Source organism: Leptonychotes weddellii, chromosome 7, assembly GCF_054177405.1.
Source record: "Leptonychotes weddellii isolate Sample4059 chromosome 7, ASM5417740v2, whole genome shotgun sequence".
NCBI lineage: Eukaryota > Metazoa > Chordata > Mammalia > Carnivora > Phocidae > Leptonychotes > Leptonychotes weddellii.
The window spans coordinates 73,545,318-73,572,184 of NC_138375.1; the positions used below are offsets into that span (position 1 = coordinate 73,545,318).

The 26,867-nt window shown below is 34.7% G+C and overlaps 1 long non-coding RNA gene across 1 annotated transcript in view; it reads right to left on the reverse strand.

Moving 5' to 3' along the window:
- LOC115938449 (uncharacterized) overlaps window positions 1-26,867 on the reverse strand; it is a 312,799-nt gene that overhangs the window by 81,212 nt on the left and 204,720 nt on the right. The window contains exons 6-7 of the long non-coding RNA XR_014147053.1: window positions 7,886-8,061; window positions 6,141-6,287 (exon numbers count right to left, since the gene is read on the reverse strand). This is a non-coding gene — a long non-coding RNA (uncharacterized LOC115938449). The remainder of the gene's footprint in view (window positions 1-6,140; window positions 6,288-7,885; window positions 8,062-26,867) is intronic.

A 26,867-nucleotide genomic window follows, 5' to 3' on the forward strand; every position in this document is an offset into this window, starting at 1 on the left:
TGCTAAGAGACCTGATTTACTCTTGGCTTTTCTTTGACGTCAAAAGCTCTCACTTTAGAAAATAATAAATAGGGGCATCTGAGTGTTCAGTACATTCAGCATCTGACTCTTGGTTTCAGCTCAGGTCATGATCTCAGGGCCGTGACATTGAGTCCTGCATTGGGCTCCATGGTCAGTGTGGAGCCTGCTTGAGATTTTCTCTCTCCCTCTGCCTCTGTCCCTTGCCCTGCTCACATGCTCTCTCTCTTTCAAAATAAATAAATTCAAATCTTTAAAAAAATGATAAATAATCATTTATTTGAAATATGTCAGAATGGAAAGGCTTATTTACAACAGCAGTCATGAGAAAAACTAGAATTTTAAGAATATATTTTCTTGTTCTAAAGTGTCTGATTATACCTGAAGGTATAGGGCTTCTGTTTTAGATATGTAATAGAACATATATGTGAATATGTTATTTTGTCTCATAGTAGAAACTCTAAAGGCTAAGCATTGTGTTCTCACATTCCCTGTGATGGCTAAACCCCCAAATTATTGACCAAAATATTTCGTTTCCAGAGCTACTTATGATGTAACTAGGAGAAAGTAATTAAACCTTCCAGTTCATCCATCTGTCAAATAGAAGGAATATTATATTTGCCATCTGTCCAGCTTTTAGGTATGGCAAATATTGATGAGAGGATCTAAATTAAATATAGGGCATTATGTCAGTTCATTTAAAAGTTGATCAGCACTGAAAATTCTACAAATCAATTTTTGTTTATTGATTGTGTTTTTTGAAGTATTTCAAGTATAACAGAAACTAATTATTTGCTACCCATATCTAACAGATGTTAATATTAGTCCATCTTTGCTTCATATTTATTTATTCTTTATTCTTTTAATAAAGTATTCCAGATACAGCTAAAGTTCTAATTCCACTCACATGCCTTCCCACTCCTCTTTCCCCAGAGGTGCGCTGAAGTTTTGAGGAATCAATTATATGCAAGACTGCATAATTTTACTACAAATGTATGCATGAGTTAATATATAGTGCTATTTTGGTTTTTAAGTCCCACATATTTTATATCATATATACATATCTTTTAGTAATTTGCTTTTTGCTTTGAATATTTTGTTTTTCAAATCTATTCATATTGACACATGCAGATTGATGCAAGTGCTTCATTTTAACTGACCAATAATAATAACCTACAGTTAATTTATCTATTCAATGACCAGTGAACAATAGGTTGTTTTTCATTTTTTACTATTCTAAGCAATGAATACCCATGTACATACAAAGAAGTATTTCTCTAAAATATGTGACTGTACTTTGAAGTAGAATTGCTGTACACTTTTATAAAATTATTTTAAAAGCCCCCTAGGAATTTTGATTGGAACAGCATTGAATTTTTAGATAAATTGGAGAGATTTAATATTTTTAGGAGTCTTTCCATCCATGAATATGGTATGTCTCTCCAAGGGCTTATATCATGTCTTTTATGACTTTAAAAAAAGTTTCATAATTTCCTGTATGAATAAAGGAAAAATTTTTGTGACATTTTTTTCCTAGGCATCTTATACTTTCTCTTTCTCTCTCTGTACCCTATTCAGCACTCTCCTTTTCTTAGCTTGTTGCTTTTTTGAATTATACCATTTTCTATATTGCATTTATACAAGGTTGTGCTATTACATACAAACTCTACTGAGTTATGTTTTTTTTAAGGTTTTATTTATTTATTTGACAGAGAGACAGAGAGTACGAGCGGGGAGAGGGGCAAAAGGAGAGGGAGAAACACTCTCTGCTGAGCAGGGAGCCCAATGCAGGGTTCAATCCCTGGACCCTGAGATCATGACCTGAGCCAAAGGTGGATGCTTACCCAACTAAGCCACCTAGGCACCCCACTACCAAGGTTTTTTAATGTTGAATTTTTGTTGTTAATTTTCTATTCATAAAATTAGCTGAATGCTATTTAAAAAGCCATTAAACCACAAGGAAAGAGAGCAAGAGAGGAAGAAAGGGAAAAAGAACTACAAAAACAACTGTAAAACAAATAACAAAATGGCAATAAGTATATACCTATCAATAACTACTTCAAATGTAAATGGACTAAATGCTCCAATCAAAAGACACAGGATGACTGAATGGATAAGAAAGCCAGATCCACCTACATGCTGCCTACAAGAGACTTACTTCAGACCTAAATATACATGCAGATTGAGAGTGAAGGGGTGGAAAAATATATACCATGCAAATAGAAGCAAAAAGAAAGCTAGGGTAGCAATACTTATGTCAGACAAAACAGACTTTAAAACAAAGACTGTGACAAGAGACAAAAAAGGACACTACATAATGATAAAAGGAATAATCCAACAAGAGGATATAACAATTATAAAAATCTTGCACCTAACACGGGAGCACTTAAGTACACAGAGCACCTATTAACAGAGATAAAGGAAGAAACTGATGGTAATACAATAATAAGTGAACCTTAATACCCCACTTACAGCAATGGACAGATCATCCAGGCAGAAAATCAACAAGGAAACAGTGGATTTGAATGACACATTAGACCAGACGGACCTAACAGATATATTCAGAACATTTCATCACAAAAACATCAGACTACACATTCTTTTCAGGTGCACATGGAACATGCTCCAGAACAGATCATGTGTTAGGTTACAAAACAAGTATCAAAAAATTTAAAAAGACTGAAATCATACCATGCATCTTTTCTGACCACAACAGTAGGAAACTAGGATTCAATCACGAGAAAAATTTGGAAAGTACAAAAATGCATGCAGGGTAAATAACATGCTACTAAACAATGAATGGATCAACCAAGAATTCAAAAAGGAAATAAAAAACACATGGAGACAAATGAAAATGAAAACACAATAGTCCAAAGTCTTTGGGATACAGCAGAAGTGGTTCTAAGACAGAAGTTCATAGCAATATAGGCCTACCTCAAGAAATATAACCTTACACCTAAAGAAGCTAGAAAAAGAACAAAAAATCTCAAGGTCAATAGAAGGAAAGAAAAATAAAGATTAGAGAAGAAATAAGTGAAATAGACAGCAAAACAAAACAAAACAAAACAAAAAACAATAGAACAGTTCAATAAAATCAGGAGCTGATTCTTTGAAAAGATCAACAAAATTGATAAAACTTTAGCCAAACTCATCAAGAAAAAGAGAAGACTCAAATAAATAAAATCAGAAATTGGAGGAGAGGAGAAATAACAATCAACACCACAGACATATAAAGCATTATAAGAGAATTATAATCTCTTATAAAATTACATGGCAATAAGTTGGACAACTTAGAAGAAATGGATAAATTCCTAGAAATATATAACCTTCAAAAACTGAATCAGGAAAAAATAGAAAATTTGAATAGACAAAGTACCAGCAATGAAATTGAGTCAGTAGTCAAAAAGCTCCCAACAAACTAGAGCCCAGGACCAGATGGTTTCATAGATGAAATCTACCAAAGATTTAAAGAGTTATTACCTATTCTTCTCAAACTATTCCAAAAAATAGAAGAGGAAGGAAAACTTCCGGATTCATTCTACAATGCCAGCATTACCCTGATATCAAAACCAGACAAAGACATTACCAAAAAAGAGAACTACAGGCCAATATCTCTGATGAACACAGATGCAAAAATCCTCAACAAAATAGTAGCCAAACAAATCCAAGGATAAAATGAAAAAATCATTCACCACCATCAAGTGGGATTTATTCCTGGGATGCAAGGATGCTCAATCTTGCAAACTGATCAATGTGATATGTGACATCAATAAGAGAAAGAATAAAAACCATATGATCATTTTAATAAATGCAGAAAAAGCATTTGACCAAGTAAAACATCCATTCATGATGACTCTAAAGTAGGTTTAGAGGGAACATATCTCAACATAGTAAAGATAATATATGAAAACCAAAAGCTAACATACTCAATGGTGAAAAACAAATTTTTCCCTAAGATCAGGAAGAAAATAAGGATGTCCACTCTTACCACTTTTATTCAACATAGTAGTGGAAGCCCTAGTCACAGCAATCAGACAAGAAAAAGAAATAAAAGGCATCTAAATTGGTAAGGAAGAAGTAAAGCTTTCACTATTTGCAGATGACATGATATTATATATAGAAAACCCTAAAGACTTCACCAAAAAAATACTAAAACTGGTAAATGAATTCAGTAAAGTGACAGGATACAAAATTAATATGTAGAAATCTGTTGCATTTCTATACACTAATAATGAAGTAGCAGAAAGAGAAATTAAGAAAACAAACCCATTTATAATTGCTAAAAAAAAAAAAAAAAACCAACCTAGGAATAAATTTAACCAAGGAAGTAAAAGACCTATACCCCCAAACCTGTAAAACAGTGATGAAAGAAATTGAAGGTGTCACAAGTAAATGGAAAGATGGTCCATGCTCAAGGATTGGAAGAACCAATATTATTAAAATGTGCATACCACCTATAGCAATCTGCACATTTAATGCAATCTCCATCAAAATACCAATAGCATTTTCCACAGAACTAGAACAAATAATCCTAAAATTTGTATGGAACCACAAAGACCCTTAATAGCCAAAAGCAATCTTGAAAAAGAATAACAAAGCTGGAGGTATCAGAATATCAGATTTCAAGATATACTACAAAGCTATAGTAATCAAAATAGTTTGGTACTAAAACAAAAATAGACACATAGATCACTGGAACAGAATAGAGAGCACAAAAATAAACCCATGCTTATTTTTTCAATTAATCTATGACAAAGGAGACAAGAAGATACAATGAGGAAAAGATGATCGATCTCTTCAACAAATGGTGGTGGGAAAACTAGACAGCTATATGTAAAAGAATGAAACTGGACCACTTTCTTACATCATACACAAAAATAAACTCAAAATGAACTAAAGACCTAAATGGGAGACATGAAACCATAAAACTTCTAGAAGAAAACAGGCAGTAATTTCTTTGGTATCAGCTGTAGTAACATTTTTCTAGATATGTCTCCTCAGGCAAGGGAAACAAAAGCAAAAATAAACTATCGGGACTACACCAACATAAAAAGTTTCTGCATAGTGAAAGAAATCATCAACAAAATGACAAGGCAACCTATTGAATAGGAAAAGATATTTGTAAATGACATATTTGATAAGGGGTTAATATCTAAAATATAAAAGAACTCATACAACTCAACATCAAAAAAACCCCACAAATAATCCTATTTAAAAAATGGGCAGAGAGCCTGAATAGACATTTTTCCAAAGATGACATACAGAGGGCCAATAGACACAGGAAAAGATGATCAATATCACTTATCATCAGGGAAATACAAATCAAAACCAAAATAAAATATCATTTTACACCTGTCAGAATGGCTAGAATCAAAAAGATGAGAAATAACAAGTGTTGGCAAGGATGTGGAAAAAAAAAGGTGCCCTTGTACACTGTCAATAAGAATGCAAATTGGTATAGCTACTGTGAAAACAGTATGGAGGTTCCTCAAAAAATTAAAAACAGAAATACCATATGATCCAGTAATTCCACTAGTGGACATTTACTCAAAGAAAATGAAAACACTAATTGGAAAAGATATATGCACTCTTATGTTTATTGCAGCATTATTTACAATAGCCAAGATATGGAAGTAACACAAGTGTCCATCCATAAACGAATGGATAAAGAATATGTGAGATACACACACACACACACACACACACACACACACACTGCAACATTACTCAGCCATAAAAAAGAATGAAATGTACCCATTGGTAATGACATGGATGGACCTAGAGGGTATAATGCTAAGCGAAATGAATCAGAGAAAGACAAACACCATATGATTTCATTCTATGTGGAATTGAAGAAACAACACAAACACACAAGAGTAAAAAAGAAACAAATGAAAAAACAGACTTTTAAATACAGAGAACATACTGGTAGTTGCTAGAAAGGAGGTCGTGGGAGGATGGGTGAAATAAAGAGGATTAAGAGTACACTTCTCATGAGCACTGAATAAGGTATAGCGTTGTTAAATTATATTATACACCCGAAATTAATATAACACTGTATGTTAATTATACTTCAATAGAAAAAATAATAAGAAAAAGATAAATTCTAAAGGTTTTCTTACCTATGGATATTTTTGGATTTTCCAAATGTCCTTATCTACAGATTCCCATGGATTTTCTTTCAAGCAAACATATTAATTGTGGAGAAGTAAAAAATCACTTCTTTTTAGACATTTTTCAAACTTTTATTCTACATAATGCTGTAAATCCTAGCTGACAAAATAAAACAAGAAAATAAATAAATCATTAGTTTAAAAAATGAATTTCAACTATTAACAGGAACTTTAAACAATCATCTCCCTTGATGAGGCAGCACATAATGAATACGTACCATCTATTAGCACAATTAGCTGTTTCTGTAAGACCTGAGGCCAATAATCAAAATTAACTGTAAATACTTAAAGCAACTTTTTAAAGATGCAAATTCATTGTCATTTCCTAGTCTGCTGTTATTATTTGTTTATCTAATCCATTTGGGGTCATTTTACTAAAGACAGAGACAACCTCTTAACAGCTCTTTTCCCAAAATATCATCTTTTATTCATGAACAGTGTATATTTAATAAGATTATCATAAACATGAAAAACGTTTTCTAATGGAAACTTCCTTGTAAATGGTAAATTCCCACACTAATCCATAAAAAACTACTTAATCCATAATATACCAAAAGTAAGTACAAAACACTCTTTTAGCTATACAAACCATCCCATATAACCTATTTTTATAATGGTAATTTATAAGAAGGTGACTTTTAAGGTCCTCATTACAAAGACAAAGATTTGTGCATTTGTTGAAAAATAAAGGGAGATAATCTTGGGCCACAACCATTTGTCTACTGTTTAATTTAGACCTTTTAGATAAATTAAACTATTTTCATTTAAAATTATAATAGAAATGCTTTAAATTAAGTTTTGTTATTTTCTAGGGACTTTGTAGGACAGAAATCATAAATCCAATCAACAGGGGTTTTCTACTCTCAGTGTTCTCAAATTTAGTTACATAAGAATCACCTAGATAACTATAGGAGGTGATGGGTATGTTAATTAGCTTGATTGTGGCAATTATTTCACAATGTATGTGTATATCAAAGTGTCAAATCCAAGTCATCATCCTTAAATATATACAATTTTTATTTGTCAATTATACTTCAATAAAATGGGTAGGGGGTAAGAATCAAATAGTGACATTATTAAAATCGCAGATTCCTTCAATCTTTTATCACCCTCATCCTCAAAAGACATTGATTCACAGCTATTGTGTGGCACTGATACATTTTCATTTTTAATAAGTACTCTCCCCTCAAAATGCTGATGGGAATTGACCCCAGATCAAACTTTGAAAAGTACTTTTCTTGATAAAGTATGTACCCAAGGCTGTGGCCTATTATCAAATCTCTGATTTTTTAATCCTTGTATCACCAAGATGTACCAGATTTTTCTTTAAAGCACAATGGCTTGATTGGTACCCCTTTCATCTCCCCATCCAATCCTGATCAATAAAAATAGCTTTGGCATCCACTTACAATAAAGATTGGCATGCTGCACCAGGTTCTTTTTTTACATAACCTCCTGGTAATCTCCTCTGTTCATACATCCAGTGCCTTAGTGGTCAGCACCTGAATCTGGGTAAGTGCCAAAATTCAATATGCATTTTTTTAATGTTTTTATTTAAATCTATTCATTGTTCTTCCACAATGAATACAATAAATCATAAAGTTTTACCCAGTGTCATTGTTTTCATGTTAATATATCATAATTATTTTTAACAGCTTTATTGGGATATAATTTATGCCATAAAGTTTACCCACTTAAATGTGTTCAAGTAGGGGCACCTGGGTGGCTCAGTCGTTAAGCATCTGCCTTTGGCTCAGGTCATGGTCCCAGGGTCCTGGGATCGAGCCCCGCATCAGGCTCCCTGCTCGGCAGGAAGCCTGCTTCTCCCTCTCCAACTCCTCCTGCTTGCGTTCCCTCTCTCGCTGTGTCTCTTTGTCAAATAAATAAATAAAATCTTTAAAATAAATAAATAAATAAATAAAATCTTTAAAAAAATGTGTTCAAGTATACAATTCAATGGTATTTAGAATATTTACAGAATTGTGCAACCAAGACCATAATCTAATTTAAAAGCATTTTTATCACCCCAAAAAGAAGTCCCACATCCATTAGCAGTCACTTCTCATCCCATAGCCCCCCATTTCCACAAACCCTAATCAACCATTAATCTACTTTCTGTCTCTAAAAGATTTACTTATTCTGTGTTTTTTATATAGGTGTAAACTTACAACATGTGGTCTCTTGTGACTGACTTCTTTCACTCAGCATAACATCTTTGAAGTTCATGCAAGTTGTAGCACATATCAGTAATTCATTCTTTTTTATGGCCAAATAATATTCCATTGTATAGGTATGTAATATTGTGTCTATCCATCCATCACTTGATGAACATTTAGGCAGTTTATTTTTGGCTATTATGAATAATACTACTATAAACATTCATGTACAAGTTTTTCTTTAGACATACATTTTCAATTCTCTTGGGTATATACCTAGGAGTAGAATTGCTGGGTCATCTGGTAACCTTATGTTTTAATATTTTGAGGAGCTGCCAAACTGGCTATACTATTTTACATTCCTACCAGCAATCAATGAGGGTTCCAATTTCTCCACATCTTTAATAGCACTTGTTACTGCCTTTTTTATTATAGCTATTCTAGTAAATGTGAAGTAGTATCTCATTGTGGTTTTGATTTGAATTTCCCTAATGGCTAATGATGTTGGGCATTATTTCATATGCTTGTTGGTAATTTGTATCTTTTTTAAAGAAATGTCTATTTTTATCCTTTGCCCATTTTAAAATTGGATTGCCATTTTGTTATGGAGTTGTAACAGTTCTTTATATAGTCTGGATTTATTTTCTTTCTTTTTTTTTTTAAAGATTTTATTTATTTATTTGACAGAGAGAGAGACAGCGAGAGAGGGAACACAAGCAGGGGGAGTGTGAGAGGGAGAAGCAGGCTTCCCGCTGAGCAGGGAGCCCGATGCGGGGCTTGATCCCAGGACCCTGGGATCATGACCTGAGCCAAAGGCAGACACTTAACGACAGAGCCACCCAGGCACCCTGGATTTATTTTCAAATATATGATTTGCAAATATTTTTTCCCAGTCTACAGACCATCTTTGTACCTTCCTGATGGTGTCCTTTGAAGCACAAAAGTTTTTAATTTTGATGAAGTTGAAGTTAACAATCTTTTATTACTTGTGCTTCTCCTGTTGTATCTAAGAAATCATTGCCTAACCCAGGATCATGGAGATTTACTTCTGCATTTTCTTCTAAGTTTTATTGCCATGATGATTTTTATAGATGTGACTGAATGGGAATTGAAATCTAAAGTGGTATGATTAGAGAGCTATCAAGAGAAAATATTTCAGTTACTTAACTTTAGAGATAATAATTACTAGGATTATAGGATAGTTCCTAGGTATTAACTCTATAGACATATTGATAAAAAGAAGACAGTAATAATAAAGAGAGAACTGCAAAGTCATGGCAGGCCTAAAAGGACTTCAGGAGTAGGTAGCAAACTTGGATTGGTGAGAAGTCATAGGAGGACTTTGTCCCTCTGCCCAGGGCAACTGTGGGGGACACTCCAAGGCAGTTCTTACAGTTGCCAACAATAGGCAAAAAATCAAGAACCCTAACTCCTGCTCTCATACTGAAGGACATTGGCTAGAGAGAATGGAGTCATTCCAGGCTGTACAAGAAGTACAGGCTTGGACCCATGCACATTTGATCATTCTTTGTCACTGTGAGAATGGGAGGTTTATTTTTCTTCAGATGATAGAGAGCTATGTCTGAGCAAAAGAAACTATCTGCTTTGTCACTGTCCCTGGCACTCTATTGATGCTGGCTACCTCTCAGGCCCAATGGCCAAATACCAAAGATCATTGATCAACTATTCTCCATATCCAAGTGGGAAGAAGGATCATAAAAATACTTTTTTTTTTCATAATAGAAGGAACATAGGTAAGGATAAAAGAAGAATTTACTGATGACCTGTCAAAGTAACTATCAGAGAAATCATTTTGAATCCAGCTTTCCCCCTTCACATTTCCTACACTGTGCAAAGGAGAAATGTCTCTTAATTCAGTAAATGGATCATCTGAGTGAAAAACAGGCCACATTATGTTAAAACATTATTCCTTCCCTTCAAAACACAATACAAAATAATCATGCATAATGTTCACTATGAACTATTTTATACATTGCACTACACATTCAATACAGTTAGAATCCTCAATTATCCTATACTACTACCATGGTTACTGGACTCAGGAAGGTATCATGATTTAACATCTGAATCTCTTTGCTTCCTAAAGCTTCATTATCCTTATTCTGTTGCTACTGCCATGGAAATCACGTCTCTTTTTCCAATGGACACTTCAGAAACTAAGTCACTGTACCATGAAGGTACTGTAGAAGGCATCATTCATAGAACTCAAACTCAATCACAATATAATAATGAAGTGTAAAAGGTCATTTGACAGACTAGTAGAAAACAAGATATCTTCTAAAGACCTGATGGAGAAAAGAGCAAAGTAGCCTTCGTATCTGGCATCCTTCATGTAATAAGCTAGAAGTAGTCTTAACACATGATTTGATATGTATTCATAGCACATGATCATTCTCTATTCTGGACAGAAAGAGAGAACATTTAGAAGAAAAGCCATTCTCACCTAAGTGGAATGGTTTGATAGCTCCTCTCTTAAAGCCAGGCAATGGATACCTTGAATTTTTGAGTATTTCAACTCTAAAATTCTATGGTGACATAAAATGGTTGTTTTAAAGATAGAGAAAACCAATCAGGTACTTTTTTTATTACACAAAAATAATTGGTAGATCCAGGAACAGAGCTAAAATTTCAAATCATTTTGGTCCAGAATTTCATATATTTTGAGATATTGTTACCTATATGTTGTATTCTTCTTTTTTCACTAAATATTTGCTCGTATTTTTCCCATTTTGATATAATTTTATCTACTTCTTCCTTAAAACAATCTCCAGGACAAGAATTTGAGGTTTTGAAATACAATCAACTTTGCAAGCATGTTGCAAATTCTCTTAGTATTAATGTGACTCAAAATAGTTACCTCTTCTTCTCAAATCAAGGCTTTTAATATAAAAACGAATCCTTCCATAATCCTGAACATACTTTGTCATGCTCTTCTGTGCAAAGATGGATTATAAAATTTGTGAAAGTTCCTTTAGCTAAATGGATTGTAAATACAGATACTAATCTAAAGGAAAAATAAAATTTATTGGAGCAACAACTTAAAAACAGATTTAATCAAGACAATAACTCATTTGTTCATGTGAAGACTAACCTGGTGATGGAACAGGGTAAAAGAAGTGAGGAAAGATTAAATAAGAAATTAGAAGATCTGAATTTCAATTAAGATTATGCTACTATATTCTTTTATGAACTTAAGTAGATTAATTAATTTCTCAGGGTGTAATAATTAGGAATGTGTGGAGAACTGAGTAACAGAAAAACCGACCAAAGTGGCTTAAGACATAAAGAATTAATTGTCTCACACAGGAGGAAGAGATATTGATACAGAAATACCCGTTTGGTAGAGTGCCTGGCTCTAGGTATCAAAGATCGAAGCTCTTTCCATCCTCCTACTCTATTGTGTCTCTGTCCTTAGTCTTGCCATCTCACAGTCTCAAGATGGCTGCCAAGCTCCAGGCATCACACTCCCATTCAAAAACATGAAGCCAGGGAGGCTAAAAAAGATTTTTATTTATTGGCTTTGTCTTTTAAATACTGAATGGAATTTTTCCCTGAAACAATCCAGCAGATTATCCCTTATATATTGTTGGCTAAAAGTTGACCACATGGCCACCGTTACATACAAGAGAGTCTGGGAAAGTGACTATCTGGCTTATTCAGCCTCTATAGAGGGAGAAAGACAAGGGAGCCTCATGGCTCTGTCTATAAATGTGAGAGTTGAGTAAAATAATCACTCAGGTATAGCTCTACCCTAATGAGTAACTCTCAAAAATAAAAGTCATGAAAAATAAGTGACCTGAGTTCTACTCTATATAATTTTAAGAGGTTTTGGTTTTTATCCAACTTTCCTGTGATAGCATTCTCTCCCATCTCTAAAACAAGGCAAAACAAACTTCCCCCATCCATGATTCCAAAGTTCTAAAGTGAACAGTCTCTCCCATTCCCTAACTAGAAAAAAAAAAAAAAAAAAAAGAAAGGAAAAAAAACCTTCTGAGTGGTCCAGACACTGAGTCATTCAATTTAACTTTGACAGGGCTGCATCTATTTTTGAGGTTTTGTCATCGTGGTTTACGAACACTGTCTCCAGACACTTTGAATATTTTTCCTAGCACCTCTCTGAGTTTATGCTGCACTAAATTTAAAATGGAAAATTAACGATGTAAAAGGCTAATAATTCTATTGTAAAAAGCATAAGTGTTCATCTTCTTAAAAAAAAATTCAAAGAATTAAAAATGTATTAGATTTGTCTAAATGAGATTCCATTTGTTGTATCTCACACTCCCATGTAATATTACATGTACCTGTGCTTCATTTTTTATAGAGAATTACACAGCTACCCCTTATTCTTAAAAACACCCCATCACTGAATGTGCATTCTGAAATTAAAACAAGACACTACACGAGAAAACCTTGGAAGCCAGAATGTTGCCAGCTGTGAATGCCAGATGTGATTATAGAGTGACAACAAACAATGCCGCAATCAGCCTACTGGTTAGTCAGAAACTGAACACCCAGAAAAGGCTCTGTCTGAATACATACCCAATGGCATGTTTAAAACTATTGTGCAAAAATGCTTGTTTTACCCAGATACTCTATGGGAATATTTAGCTGTTACATTGTAAATGCTGTTATTTTGGTTTCTAAAAATGTCATGACAGGAAATGATTCCAGGGAGGGGTTGCCAAGATGGCTGTTGGGCAGAAGCAAGGGTGGGGAAATGTTAAACCTAGAGAACAAGGGGCTGGAAAAGTTGAAAACACCACTTAATATTTGCAATAAAATAGATTCTTAAAATCCAAAATAAATTTGTTTTTTTCCCTCCATCTGTCATGGCCAGAAGGATAATTATGTTTTGAAGAGCCCCTACTGCTCATTGTCACAAAGGTTATGATGTTCCTGCTCCTGGACAGTCAACCAAGTTGGTAAATTGGCCAAGAGAAGACTTCCAGTTAATACAGAGGAAAGAGATGACTCCTACTCTTCCCTATTTCCCAGATGGTACAGCAAATGGGCAGTTGAGGCCTTTTGGTAAGAATTTCTGAAGGTTCAGAAATGCCCATGCTCATGCTATTTTTTATTCTCTCCCTCTCTGAGAAGTGCAAGGTGAGGATACCTGAGGACAGGTAAGAATAGAGGTTGGTCAGGAAGTAACTATAGCTAATGCCACATTAGGAGTTTGACCTTCCTCAAAGGACTGCTAAAGTAAGTAGCGTAGTAACTGAAGAGCTATAGAAATTCAAAGAAAAAGAAAGGGGAAAGGGAAGAGGAAGGAGGAGGGAGGGGAAATTAATTTTTTTTTCTTTTCCCTGAATAGGTTCATGTTATAGAACAGCTCTCTCCAAGTAGAGAGTTCTTAGCTTAGCAAACTTATTTCTCATCAATATCTATCAATTATGTGCCTATCTTTTTCAAAAAAAATTATTTATGTATTTTTTTATTTGAGAGAGAGAGAGAGGAGGGGCAGGGGCAGAGGGAGAGAGAGAATCCTCAAGCAGACTCCCCGCTGAGTATGGAGCCCCACGTGGGGCTCAATTCCAGGACCCCAAGATCATGACCTGAGCCAAAATCAAGAGTCAGAGGCCTAACTGACTGAGCCTTACAGGTGCCCCTGTGCCTATCTTTAAGTAATAGTTCATTTCATTTTACTACTGTTTCTGTTAGATTTACAAATACTCAGAAATACAACAGAACCCTGAGAAAATCACTTCAGATAAAGAGAAAAAATAGCTATCCACATATACATTAGTAAGATGGTATGCCGTAACTCATCAGTAAAACTTTTTAGAAAAGTGCCAACTTACCTAATTTTACTTCACTACTTTTCAAATAAACTCAATGCTCTCCCCTCTTCTACACCCACATAAATGAACTTTTTCCACCTTTTATTTTTAGACTCATATGTAACTTTTTATTATCTAGTGTGTTCCCCATGTGTTGTAAAGTATAAGTGGTATACAATTTTATTACTCAAGTTGTTATCCCTATATCCCCCATATTACACACTGCTTTACACACAATAAGTACTAGTGTATATATATTATTAGGAGCTTCCATAAATCTTTTTTTTTAATCAAACAATATAGACAGAGAACAAGTAAGGAAGGAAGGAAGGAGGGAAGAAGAAAAAAAAGGAAGGAAAGCTAAATCAATAAATATTTATTAAACACCATTGTTGGGAAATAGCAGAAAGGCAATACAACTGCCTCATATATTCATGTTCATAAATAGAGTCATTTTAATTTTACCCCATGTATATAATATGATTTTAACACAAACGAGAGAGGAGAAATAACAGCCAACACCACAGAAATACAATTATAAGAGAATATTATGAAAAACTATATGCCAACAAATTGGACAACCTGGAAGAAATGAATAAATTCCTAGAAACATATAAACTAACAAAACTGAAACAGGAAGAAATAGAAAACTTGAACAGGCCAATAACCAGAAATGAAATTGAATCAGTAATAAAAAAATCTCCCAATAAACAAAAATCCAGTGCCAGATGGCCTCAGAGGCAAATTCTACCAAACATTTAAAGAAGAGTTAATACCTCTTCTTCTCAAGCTATTCCAAAAAATGGAAGGAAAACTTTCAAGTTCATTCTATGAGGCCAGCATTACCCTGATACCAAAACCAGATAAAGATGCCACTAAAAAAGAGAACTATAGGCCAATATCCCTGATGAACATGGATGCAAAAATCCTCAGTATAATACTAGCAAATAGAATCCAACAGTACATTAAAGAATCATTTGCCATAATCAACTGAGATTTATTCCTGGATTACAAGGGTGGTTTAATAATCACAAATCAATCAATGTGATACATCACAGGATACATCACATCAATAAGAGAATTATAAGAACCACATGATCATTTCGATGGATGCAGAAAAATCATTTCACAAAATACAACATCCATTCATGATAGAAACCCTCAACAATGTAGGGTTAGAGGGAACATACCTCAACATCATAAAGGCCATATACAAAAGACCCACAGCTAATATCATCCTCAATGGGGAAAAACTGAGGGCTTTTCCTCTATGGTCAAGAACAAGACAGTGATGTTCACTCTCACCACTGTTATTTAACATAGTATTGGAAGTCCTAGCCACAGTAATCAGACAATAAAGAAATAAAAGGGATCCAAATCAGCAAGGAAGAAATTAAACTTTCACTATTTGCAGATGACATGTTACTCTATACAGAAAACCCAAAAGACTCCACCAAAAAATTGCCAGAACTGATACATGAGTTCAATAAAGTTGCAGGATACAAAATCAACATACAGAAATCTGTTGCATTCTGTATACCAATAATGAAGCAGTAGAAGGAGAAATCAAGGAATCGATCCCATTTACAACTGCACCAAAAACAATAGATACCTAGGAATAAACCTAACCAAAGAGGTGAAAGACCTGTACTCCAAAGACTATAAAACACTGATGAAAGAAATTAAAGATTACATAAACAAATGAAAGATGTTTCATGCTCATGTGTTGGAAGAACAAATATTATTAAAATATCCATTCTACCCAAAGCAGTCTATACATTTAATTCAATCCCTATCAAAATACCACAACCATTTTTCACAGAGCTAGAAGAAACAATCCCAAAATTTGTATGGAACAAAAGACCATGAATAGCCAAAGCAATCTTAAAAAAGAAAAGCAAAGCTGGAGGTATTGCAATTCCAGATTTCAAGTCGTATTACAAAGCTGTTGTGATCAAGACAGTATGGTACTGGCACAAAAATAGACACACAGATCAATGGAACAGAATAGAAAACCCAGAAATGAACCCATAACTATATGGTCAATTAATCTTCAACACAGCAGGAAAGAATATCCAATGGAAAAAAAGACAATCTCTTCAACAAATGGTGTTGGGAAAACTGGACAGCACCCATGCGAAAGAATGAAACTGGACCACTTTTTTACACCATACACAAAAATAAATTCAAAATGGACGGAAGACCTAAATGTGAGACAGGAAACCATTAAAATACTAGAGGAGAACACAGGCAGTAACCTCTTTGACATTGGCCATAGCAACTTCTTACTAGATATGTTTCCTGAGGCAAGGGAAATAAAAGCAAAAATAAACTATTGGGATCACATCAAAATAAAAAGCTTCTGCACAGAGAAGGAAACAATTAACAAAACTAAAAGGCAACCTGTGAAATGGGAGAAGATATTTACAAACGACATATCTGATAAAGGATTAGTGTCCAAAATATATAAAGAACTTAATCAAACTCAACACCCAAAAAACAAATATCCAGTTAAAAAATGGGCAGAAGACATGAATAGACATTTTTTTCCAAAGAAGACATACAGATGGCCAACAGATACATGAAAAGATGCTCAACATCACTCATCATCAGGGAAATACAAATCAAAACCACAATGAGATATCACCTCACACCAGTCAAAATAGCTGAAATTAACAACACATGAGGATGTGGAGAAAGGGGAACCCTCTTGCACTGTTGGTGAGAACACAAACTGGTGCAGCCACTTTGGAAAACAGTATGGAGGTTCCTCAAAAAGTTAAAATTGAACTACCCTATGATCCAGGAATTGTGCTAATAGGTATTTACCCAAAAGGTACAAAAATACTAATTTGAAGGGATACGCGCCCCCTGACATTTATAGCAGCATTATCAATAGCCAAATTATGGAAAGAGCCCAAATATCCGCTGACTGATGAATAAATAAAGGTGAGGTAAATATATGTAATGGAATATTATTCAGCCAAAAAAAGAATGAAATATGCATTTGCAAAAACATGGACGGAGCTAGAGAGTATTATGCTAAGCAAAGTAAGTCAGTCAGAGAAAGACAAATACCACATGATTTCACTCATATGTGGAATTTAAGAAACAAAACATATGAACATAGGAGGGGAAAACCAAGAAAAAGACTCAACTAGAGAGAACAAACTGATGGTTACCAGAGGGGAGGTGGGGGGGATGGGTTAAATAGGGTTAAATAGGTGATAGGGATGGGGCGCCTGGGTGGCTCAGTCGTTAAGCGTCTGCCTTCGGCTCAGGTCATGATCCCAGAGTCCTGGGATCGAGCCCCACATCGGGCTCCCTGCTCGGCGGGAAGCCTGCTTCTCCCTCTGCCACTCCCCCTGCTTGTGCTCTCTCTCTCGCTGTGTCTCTCTCTGTCAAATAAAAAAATAAAATCTTAAAAAAAAAAAAAAAATAGGTGATAGGGATTAAGGAGTGCACTTGTGATGAGCACCAAATACTGCATATAAGTGTTGAATCACTAAATACTACACCTGAAACTAATATTACACTGTATATTAACTAACTAGAATTTAAATAAAAACTTGGAAGAAGAAAAAAAGCTGACTGGCTCAGTTAGAGAAAAATAAAGCACTCATGGTTACTAAATTTAGTGGGCACCTCACACTTTCATAACTGAGCTTATCTAATTATTTGTTATGTATTCATATGTACAAATTAATTATATAAAAATATTTCAACAATTAAATAATCTCAAATATCAGGAAATTATACCAAATTATCCCTCATTATTACTCTGATATGTGATAGTTTTTAAATTTGGTTTTCTTTCTCCTACATATTTCAAAAGCATCATTTCTGGATAAGCAGGTTAACAGACAACTGGATTAAAATTTAAGAGCACAAAATAGCTAAAGGTCAACTAATGTGTTAAAAGAGAGTTTTTCTTATTTTCTTTTAATTAACTATTTAAAAAATTAAACTGTTAATGATATTGATTAATTGACTGTGTGAAAGAAAAGCCACATTTCACATTTTGTTTTACAGTGGATGAGAGAATATAATTCAAATAGATCTGGAACTTGATCTTCCATTTCTCCTCTGAGTTAGTCTTGAGTTTTTATTCTTTTTTAAGTCTATGTGATTCATCTAGTGTTGGTTTATTTTTTACATCTGAGGCATCCCTTATAGAAATGCATTCCCTGTTTATCAGCCAACAGTTTAGATAAATGTCAAGTTCACATATCTAGAGAGAAGAAAGGGGTTTCTAGCAGCCATCCCTTAACAATGAGGACAAGTTTGTTGTCATTTAAATGCTAGATAGCACTGATACAACTGCCTCAGAAGTCTTGAAAGATAAATTTGTTTCCTGAGGCATCTATAACACAAACATTAGAGGTCAGAAACAGTAATAGGGACTACAAAGATATATGACCGCTTAGCTGCTATTGTTCAGAAATCAAGAATAATTTGAGGTATGGTAGGTAAATGAAAAGATAATTGGATGGAAGAAGTAGAAGAAAAAAAAATGTGTACTGTGAGTTGAATAGGTTACAGACAAAATATTTATAGAGCTGAGGTTATGTTGCACCAAATGGACCTGAATGTATTCTAGATGTATTCTTGGCTAATTTTGCTATTACAGTGAGATAATTTTCACTATAACACTATAATTTACTCTTTATTAATTTAATATTAAATTCAACAATTCCAACAAGAAAATATTGTGTACAATTGGGGCCACCAACTGAAAACATGCCACTAACCTGCAGGAATTTCTCTTCTTAGAAAAGATACCATATTAAAAAAAAAAAAGAACTATAGTGTTGTATTTTGATTAAATGATCTGTAAACCAAGTACTAAGGACTGAAAAGAGGGTGGCATCATAACATGAAGGATCTCTGATGAAGATCTTATGGTGGATACTTGCTGGTTTGAGGCCAGAGCTGGCGAAATTCCTTTGGGGAACTAAGTTGTACCAACTCTCAGTCCATGTGCACCGGTAGGCCTTCACCCTTGAATACAGGGGTCAGAATGCACAACTCAGAATTAGAATACCTAGTTCCCAATTAGAATACCTAGTTCCCAATACCTATCAACTGACTCAGGTGTGGGCCTGTGAGACAACTTGGCCACTTAAGAGTGAATTTGGCTATGTGTATGGAAGCCACAATAATAAATCCTCTCTTCTTCAATCTACTTGAACCTTGAAGAAAGCTCTGGCAACTATCTTGTCATCATGTGTCATCTGAGAAGGTGAATTAGTATCCTGTTGCTGCCATAACAGATCACCACAAATTTGATGGCTTAAAACAACAGAAATTTATTCTCTCATAGTTCTGGAGGCTACAATTCCAAAGTCCAGAATCAAAGTGTCTGCAGACCCACGCCCCCTCTGAAGACTATGGAAAAAGCCTTCCTTGCCTTTTCCTAGCTTCTGGTATACTTTGGCATGTAGAGATGCATTACTGCAATCTCTGCCTCTGTCTTGGAATTCCTCTTTTATCTTCTGTGTCTCTGTCCTTGTGTTCAAATCTATGTTTCCTTATAAGAACTTCAGTCATTGCATTTAGGGTCCACCCTAATCAAGAATGATCTCATCTTAACTTGATTACATCTGCAATGACGCTATTTCCAAATAAGGTTAGGTTCGCAGGTACTGGAGGTTAGGATTTTGACATATTTTCTTGGGAATACAAATCAAATCACAACAGGCTGGAGAGGACATGGTGCCCTTCATGTCATCCATAATGAGCCAATACCACCTAATTTAGCACTGAAAATATATGCTATGAATGAAACTAATTGTAATTTCCTTTAGTGAAGCATGTGATTATAAACAATGGTACTAAGAAGTGACATACCTCTTCTTTCTCTAATAAATGATACTGAACAAGGGCATCAGACAAAGCATGTTGGGTTTCTCTGCTGCAGAGTAACTGAAATTGTAGTACCTTTATTTGAAATAATTTATTAAATTCAAGGAAGAATCTCAGAAAAAAAGAATGTCAGATGTTCTCATTTAATAACCAACTAAGCTCAGAACTATTTAGAAACAAAATGAACCAAACAAGTTGAATCATTTCAGATGGTCACTTACTAATCACAAATATTTTCAATGGCTTAGTTTTATCTAAGTTATGTCTTACTCATTAAGAAATATCTTATTAAATGAACATTGGATAATCAAAAGACTTAGGTTTTAGTCCAGACTCTAACTAACCAACTCTATAACTTTGGGAAAGACCTCTAACTGTTCTGGGTTTCTTTTTTTCGTAACATGGAGGATTGATAATCAAGACAATCTCAGAGGTCCCCCCTCCTCCTCAAAAATGTTTGCATCAAAATTTTTATTTTTTACCATGATCATTTTAACATTTACATACCGTGTTCACAGATCAATAAAAGCAATTAATTATAGGAAAGTCCTACTATGTCTGAGGGTGGCTTTTACCATGTGAAAATAAAAAGCATGAGGAAATTCTATGGTCACAAGATGACTGCCACAGCTCCAAATATCACATCTTCGCAAAGGAAAGTCCAAAGCAGTAAGGATAGTAAGGACAGAGATTTCTTTTATATATCTGTGTAATAAGGAGACAAGCCCTTCCCAGAAGTCTTTGAGCAAACTTCTCTTCAGATCTCATTGGCCAGGAATGAGTCACAGGCCCATGCCATAGCAACAAAGGAAAAAAGGAGGACCAGTATTTAGCAATTTTCAGCCTTTGCAGGAGAGACAGGCTCTAAAAGCACAAAACGAAGAGGAGAGAAAATTGTTCATTAGGCAACAAACAGAGTCAGCCAGAGACTAAAGTGACTTTAGAAACCTTTGTAACAGATTCTAACAGCCTTCTACCAAGATACAGAGCAGGGTCTTCAGTGGATTCAGTGAGAGATAAAGATTTTATTGATACCAATTTTTGTCAGTCATGCCAACAACTTTGGTGTGGCCTAGGCAATGTCACTTATTACCTATATGACCTTGGATAAATTATTCAGTATCTCTACTGTCCTTAGTTTCCTGATCTATAAAATAGGTATAGTACTTACCTCAAATGTTTGTTCTGAAGATTAAATAAGAGAACATGTATAAAGTGCCCGTTCAGTCCCTGACATGCAGTAGATACACAATAAATGTTTTCACTCTCTTTTCCCTCTTCTTAACTTACCCTTCCATGCCCCTCTTAGAAAGAAATCCCTTAATATAATTAAGGGATTATTAATTATATATATTATATATATTACTTACATATATATTAATTATATATAATCTAATCTACCTACCTCCCCGCCTCTCGCTGCCTCCCCAAAACCTCCCCAACCCTCTGTGTTTCCTAACTACATACTTCTTGAAAAGGGGCTGCAGGTAAACAATTCTTAAAAGTGGGTTATTAATGACCTGGCAGAGTATATATTGTGATGCCTATCTCCATTCTCTCAGGATCAACTAAACATACATCTCTCCAGTGAGTTTCCTTAGGAAAGGCATTAGGGGACATGGTCATAGTGAGATGAGAAGATTCTCTGAGATTGGTCATCTGTTCATGTTGTCCAGAAACAATCATTAAGAGGGAACTGGATTAGTGATGAAGAATAACTAAAGGTGACAGGAGGACTTACAACCCTGGTTGATAGCCACCATTTATAAGAATTATCCCCCTTTCCCTCCTCCCATCCCATTAGGATAATAGACATTGGCACATGTAGCTAGAAGAAACTTGCCTCGATCAAGCAAAAACATTTAGAGAGCCTACTATGTACAATGACTAACCTAGGCAAGCCCCCATTTATCTCCCCCACTCAGTCCCAAATCATTCCCTACCCATCCAAAGGCTACTTTTGGGCCATGAGACAGGGACAGCATGGATGAGAAGCACCAAACAGTTTTGAATAGACTCTCAAAAAGAAAGGTATAGACCCAGCTCTTGAGTGTGCAATGCAAGTAGATAGGGGGAAAAAGAATAAAAGAGATTTTCTTAAGGAATGGGATTATATGCTAAGCCTTCCCCTTTATGAGTTCAAGAAATGCAATCTAAAATTTGTATTTAAATTGAGATTACATATTTGCTGTTGTGATATAGCTCAAACAATTTGCCACATGGCCCATGACATTATATACACTTAAAATATAATAAGTGTGATAATATCTCATTTTTACTGAGCACTTATCCTGTGCCAGCCATAAACTATGTGCTCTACACTCATTTCTTCATTTAGTGCTTCATTTACAATGGCCCTAAGATTGGAACACCTATTATCTCTATCTTTCACTGGAACAAACTAAGATTTCAAGAGCAAGGCCTGCCACAGAGTCACTCTAAATCCCACCTGATACTGCCCCAACTGGTGCCTTGCCTGTGTTTTGCCCAGCCTCCTATGATTATCTCTAGTGTCACACTTAGCAGACTGTATTGAAATGAGCTTTTAACTGGTCTTTCTCATCAGCTGGTTTAAGCCATTTGTCTTTAGATCCTAAATCTAGTACAACAGAGGAGTTAGATAAATATACAAATATAGATTGAATCAATGACCAAATAAACTGGAAAACAGACAATATAAGGAGTGCTAAGTTCATAAGAGGGGATGTAACCAGTAGTTGCAGAGGGTGGAAAAGGCTTTATGGATGAGGCAGGGCCTGCGCCAAGCTTCGAAGAGGGAGAGGACTTAAATGTGTAGGGAAGATGGGAGAACATTCTGGGAAGAGAATATTTTAGCAAGGCCAAATACCTTAAACGTTTTTAGGTACTAATTCTACCTCTCCAACAGAGTATTTTTAGTTGCATAGTTCATTATGCCATAGGACGAATAAGCGTATTACATTATTTCCATTTCAGCCAGCCCCTTCTGCTGGACCACAGGCATGAAATGTGGCTTCTGCTTCCGTAAGATCTTTTTTCCAGATCAACAATCCATTGAAAGTACAAAACTGCATCGAAGTCAGAAACCCCATGAAAAACTTCATCTAACCATATATATTGCATTAAAAAAAAATTTAATAGGGAAAAATGGGAAATATTTTGGGGCTAAGTAATCAAGTACAGTTTACTGTGCAAAAAAAGTGAATATGGAATGCCAAATGTAAAAAAAAACCCTTAGTGTAAGTCAAATAGCGTCCCCAAATGATAGACTCAAATTTGAAACCCAGGCAAAATCTTTTAAAGAATTGAAAATACTAGTGTTTTAAAAAAGCAAGAAGTCACGCATTCTTGGTTTTTGTTACTCAGACTCAGAACCTTTAAGTAACTAGGGTAAGAAATAAAACATAAGAAAATAACTCTCGTTTAACTTTTGGAAATTTTTGTTATAAGATACATTAGAAAGTATGCATATTATAAGCATACCACTATCTGAACATATCCATGTGACCAATGCCTAGCTCAAGAACAGAACATTTACAGCACTCCAGAGGCTTATTTCTTGACTCCTTTCACTCACCCCTCCTAAGGACAACCATCTTCCTATTTCTAATACCACAGGTAAGCTTTGCCTGTTTTTGTATTTTATAAATGAGAGGCCATAAATCTTGTATTATTTTTGGAGCTGGCTTCTTTTACTTGACATTATATTTCCGAGATTCAACCACTGTTGTGGGTAGCTATAGATCATTCATTGTCATTTTTGTCCAACAGTAATTCTCAAAGTGTGGTTCATAAGTGTAGTTCAAAGTATGGTCCAGAAGTAAGCAATTTCCATAAATATAGTAAGATATAATTTGTCTTTTTTGCTGTATTGATATTTGTACTGATGATACAAAAGCAAAAGTATGTAAAATTGCTGGTACCTTAGCATAAATCAAGGCAATGGCGCCAAACTGTACCAGTCATCATTCTAACATTGTTCAACACCATGCACTACCAGTCAACAAAAACATCAAACAAAAAAATGCCAATTTTATTTAATAATGTCCTTAGTAAACAAATTGTTAATTGCATTAGATTTCAACCCTTGAGTACATGTCTTTTTAATATTCTGTGTGACGTAAAGTATACATGAAATACTTCTACTGCATCCTAGAGTATAATGGATGAAAAAACTCATGAGGAAAAGCAATGTGAATTACAAGCTAAACTAGTCACTTTTGTCATGGCACACAAATTCACTTAAAAGACTGACAGGAAAACTATGGTTACTGAAATCTGGTGATTTGGCAGACATTTTCTCAAAAATAAATGAAAGGAGCCCTTAATTTCAGGGAAAACAATGGGCAGTAATTGATGTCAATGACAAAACTTCAACTTCCAAACAAAAATTAGAATTTTGTAAAGTATGTTCACTACCATGAATTTGACAGCTTCCCAACATTTAAAGACTTAACTATATGTGATTTTAAAATATTAGATTGCAAACTGTACAACAACACCTCTGTTCTCATTAATATTTTGGGCAAAATAAAGTCATTCTTTTAAAAAATAGTTATTTATGTTACCATGCAATGTGTTTAGTGTTGTTATTTTTAGATGAATTTATAATAAATATTCTTTAAATTTCTCAGTTTTAAATCATAATGTGGTAAACTTGAATAGCTATAATCCACCTAATCAAAAGCTCTTTAAAGCCCTCAATAATTTTTAAGGGCATTAAGGGTCATCAGACCATAAAGTTTGAGAACCCCTGCTATACAGTATTCCATTATAAGCACAGGTTTAATTTTAACAGTAATTTCTGGGAATATTCTTGAGATAGTATATATTTAGCTTAATTTCCTCTCCTGGCCTTTCTACTTGTGGTTTCTTCTTCTCTCCAACCCTTCTTGCACTGGGCCAATCAGATCATTCTTCAGCCCAGTACTTACAGTGTCTGTTAAATCAGGTGCACTTTCTTCCTCCTGGCAGGAATATCCCAGAAGGCCTTACCAGGAATGTAGGCCTGTGCTGTGGCTTTAAGGATTTAGCCAGAAGGAGGTCAGAGGAGGACAGAGCAAACTAGAGCAATGTAAGCAAAAGACTTTTTCTTGGATTATGGACATGGTTTCCTGGGCTTCTCAGTTTAACAGAATCTTCTAACACCAAATATGAAACAATCTCCCTGTGTCTCTGCAACATATAACCCAGTTTTATTCTCTTCTAAATGTCTATCACTACCTGCCTTTTTTCTTGTTTTTTATTTCTCTGTTTTCTTTCTTCCCCACTGCTTTTCCCAGAATGCGAGCTCCAAGACTGCAGAGACTTTTTCTGTTTTGTTTACTGACTAGAACTGTGCCTGGAACACAGTATGTACCTAATATATATTTGTTGAATAGATTAGTCATTCTCTCTTCAGAAGTCTGTTTATTTTGCAATGCATAAAAGACAAAGGAAAATTCCAAGATCCAGAATTCGTTTTATTTCATGGGATAGGTTTTCCCCCATTTGGGCATATAAGAAAATAATGGCATAAAATATTTTACAAAGTTTCCAGTAGCTATATTTTGACTTAAAATATTGTCCCTCCTTTTCTTAGTTTTATCCCATTATTCCTAGCCATATAGACAGTTGCTGCCAAATAACTTCACAACTCCTTGGAAATATATGACTTATAAAGAATAGATTTCCATCACATTTATTCTAAAGTATATGTTACCTAAGCTCAATATATATAGTAATTTATATATTTCATTATAAATTATATTCTCCATTCTGATTGTTAAATGTTTTCAACTCATGAGGATTTTTACATGTAATCTTGTAGAAAAGAGCCACTTCCTGACATTGGTTTTTAAGACTTTTGAAACTAGAAGAAAAAAAACTTTTCTTTTTTTTTTTTTTAGAGAGACAGAGAGAGAATGAGAGGAGAATGAGCAGAAGGTGGGGGGAGGGGCAGAGAGAGAGAATCCCAAGCAGGCTCCAGGCCCAGCATGGAGCCTGACACTGGGCTTAATCTCACGATCCCGAGATCATGACCTCACCCAAAATCAAGAGTTGGACGCTTAACTGACTGAGCCACCCAGGTGCTCCTAGAAGAAAATATTTTTATTTAAATGTTGCCAGTATGCTCTATATGTACCAACATAGAAAGTTCTCCAAGGTATGCTATTAAGTCTATCTATAATGTAAGAGGTAGAACAGCATATACACTTTATTTGTTTTTTCTTTTTAAAGAAAAAATATATAGTCCTAGAAATATTTGCATGTGTGCAGATTGGCTCTGACAGAAGACAACTGAAAACTGGAGAACATGGTTGCCTCTTGGGAGGAGGATGGGAAGACTGGGGGAAAGGGTGGAAGGAGACTGACTCTTTAACATGTCCTTTTCAGTATCTCTCAAATTTTGTATACTTGTGTGCATTTTTATTTAATTTTTAGGTAGTAAATTTTATAGATAAAAGAGTGTTTACATGTACCAATTAAAAGACAGAGATTGGCAAAGTAGATTAAAAAACATGACCCAACTATAAGCTGTCTACAAGAAACTCACTTCAAATTTAACACAGGGAGGTTGAAAGTACAAGGATAGAAAAAGACATATTATGCAAATGTTAATCAAAAGAAAGCAGGAGTAGCCATATTAATATCAGATAAAGTAGACGTAAGAACAAAAATTTACCACAGACGGAGAATGACATGACATAATGATAAAATGGTCAATCCATCAGGAGGACAAGGCAATCCTGGATGTGTATGCACCAAACAACAGAGCTACAAAATATCTGAAGCAAAACTGGTGAAATTGAGAGGATAAATAGACAAACCTACAATTATAGAGATGTTAGCATTCCTCTTTCAACAACTGGCAGAAACCAGACAGAAAATCAGCA